We start from the raw sequence: 3,265 nt of genomic DNA, 5'->3' as shown, positions 1-3,265 counted from the left end.
GTGCATGAACCCACTATCGAGCATAAATACTCCCTCTTGGAGTTAATAGCAACAACTTGGCCGCAGCCTCTACTAATAACGGAGAGCATGCAAGATCATAAACAACACATATGTAATAACTTGATAATTAACATAACATGGTATTCTCTATCCATCGGATCCCGACAAACACAACATAGAGTATTACGTATAGATGATCTTGATCATGTTAGGCAGCTCACAAGATCCAACAATGAAGCACAATGAGGAGAAGACAACCATCTAGCTACCGCTATGGACCCATAGTCCAGGGGTGAACTACTCACTCATCACTCCGGAGGCGACCATGGCGGTGTAGAGTCCTCCCGGAGATGAATCCCCTCCCGGCAGGGTGCCGGAGGAGATCTCCGTAATCCCCCGAGATGGGATCGGCGGCGGCGGCGTCTCGGCAAGGTTTTCCGTATCGTGGTTTTTCGCATCGTGGGTTTCGCGACGGAGGCTTTAAGTAGGCGGAAGGGCGTAGTCGGGGGCCGACGAGGGGCCCACACCACAGGCGGCGCGGCCCCCTTGGCCGCGCCGCCTTGTGGTTTGGCCACCTCGTGGCCCCACTTCGTATGCTCTTCGGTCTTCCGGAAGGTTCGTGGCAAAATAGGCCCCCGGGTCTTGATTTCGTCCAATTCCGAGAATATTTCGTTACTAGGATTTCTGAAACCAAAAACAGCAGAAAACAAGAACCGGCACTTCTAGCATCTTGTTAATAGGTTAGTTCCGTAAAATGCACGAATATGACATAAAGTGTGCATAAAACATGTAGGTATCATCAATAATATGGCATAGAACATAAGAAATTATCGATACGTCTGAGACGTATCAAGCATCCCCTGCTTAGTTCTCGCTCGTCCCGAGCAGTGTAAAACGATAACAAAGATAATTTCTGAAGTGACATGCCATCATAACCTTGATCATACTATTTGTAAACATATGTAATGAATGCAGCGATCAAAACAATGGTAATGACATGAGTAAACAAGTGAATCATAAAGCAAAGACTTTTCATGAATAGTACTTCAAGACAAGTATTAATAAGTCTTGCATAAGAGTTAACTCATAAAGCAATAAATCAAAGTAAAGGTATTGAAGCAACACAAAGGAAGATTAAGTTTCAGCGGTTGCTTTCAACTTGTAACATGTATATCTCATGGATAATTGTCAACATAGAGTAATATAACAAGTACAATATGCAAGTATGTAGGAATCAATGCACAGCTCACACAAGTGTTTGCTTCTTGAGGTGGAGAGAGATAGGTGAACCGACTCAACATAAAAGTAAAGAGAATGGTCCTTCAAAGAGGAAAGCATCGATTGCTATATTTGTGCTAGAGCTTTTATTTTGAAAACATGAAACAATTTTGTCAACGGTAGTAATAAAGCATATGAGTTATGTAAATTATATCTTACAAGTTGCAAGCCTCATGCATAGTATACTAATAGTGCCCGCACCTTGTCCTAATTAGCTTGGACTACCGGATCTTTGCAATGCACATGTTTTAACCAAGTGTCACAATGGGGTACCTCCATGCCGCCCGTACAAAGGTCTAAGGAGAAAGCTCGCATTTTGGATTTCTCGCTTTTGATTATTCTCAACTTAGACATCCATACCGGGACAACATGGACAACAGATAATGGACTCCTCTTTAATGCATAAGCATGTGGCAACAATTATTATTCTCATATGAGATTGAGGATATATGTCCAAACTCGAAACTTCCACCATGAATCATGGCTTTAGTTAGCGGCCCAATGTTCTTCTCTAACAATATGCATGCTCCAACCATAAAGGTGGTAGATCTCTCTTACTTCGTACAAGACGGACATGCATAGCAACTCACATGATATTCAACAAAGAATAGTTGATGGCGTCCCTGAAACATGGTTATCGCACAACAAGCAACTTAATAAGAGATAAAGTGCATAAGTACATATTCAATACCACAATAGTTTTTAAGCTATTTGTCCCATGAGCTATATATTGCAAAGGTGAATGATGGAATTTTAAAGGTAGCACTCAAGCAATTTACTTTGGAATGGCGGATAAATACCATGTAGTAGGTAGGTATGGTGGACACAAATGGCATAGTGGTTGGCTCAAGTATTTTGGATGCATGAGAAGTATTCCCTCTCGATACAAGGTTTAGGCTAGCAAGGTTATTTGAAACAAACACAAGGATGAACGGTACAGCAAAACTCACATAAAAGACATATTGTAAACATTATAAGACTCTACACCGTCTTCCTTGTTGTTCAAAACTCAATACTAGATGTTATCTAGACTCTAGAGAAACCAAATATGCAAACCAAATTAGCAAGCTCTAAGTGTTTCTTCATTAATGGGTGCAAAGTATATGATGCAAGAGCTTAAACATGAGCACAACAATTGCCAAGTATCAAATTATCCAAGACATTTTAGAGTTACTACATGTAGCATTTTCCAATTCCAACCATATAACAATTTAACGAAGAAGAAACTTCGCCATGAATACTATGAGTAGAGCCTAAGGACATACTTGTCCATATGCTACAGCGGAGCGTGTCTCTCTCCCATAAAGTGAATGCTAGGATCCATTTTATTCAAACAAAACAAAAAACAAAAACAAACCGACGCTCCAAGCAAAGTGCATAAGATGTGACGGAATAAAAATATAGTTTCAGTGGAGGAACCCGATAATGTTGTCGATGAAGAAGGGGATGCCTTGGGCATCCCCAAGCTTAGACGCTTGAGTCTTCTTAGAATATGCAGGGGTGAACCACCGGGGCATCCCCAAGCTTAGAGCTTTCACTCTCCTTGATCATATTGCATCATACTCCTCTCTTGATCCTTGAAAACTTCCTCCACACCAAACTCGAAACAACTCATTAGAGGGTTAGTGCACAATAAAAATTCACATGTTCAGAGGTGACACAATCATTCTTAACACTTCTGGACATTGCATAAAGCTACTGGACATTAATGGATCAAAGAAATTCATCCAACATAGCAAAAGAGGCAATGCGAAATAAAAGGCAGAATCTGTCAAAACAGAACAGTCCGTAAAGATGGATTTTATTAGGCCACCAGACTTGCTCAAATGAAAATGCTCAAATTGAATGAAAGTTGCGTACATATCTGAGGATCATGCACGTAAATTGGCTTAATTTTCTGAGCTACCTACAGGGAGGTAGACCCAGATTCGTGACAGCAAAGAAATCTGGAACTCGCGCAGTAATCCAAATCTAGTACTTACTTTAC

Source organism: Lolium rigidum, chromosome 4 (assembly GCF_022539505.1).
Source record: "Lolium rigidum isolate FL_2022 chromosome 4, APGP_CSIRO_Lrig_0.1, whole genome shotgun sequence".
Classification (NCBI taxonomy): Eukaryota; Viridiplantae; Streptophyta; class Magnoliopsida; order Poales; family Poaceae; genus Lolium; species Lolium rigidum.
This window is presented reverse-complemented; position numbering follows the sequence as displayed.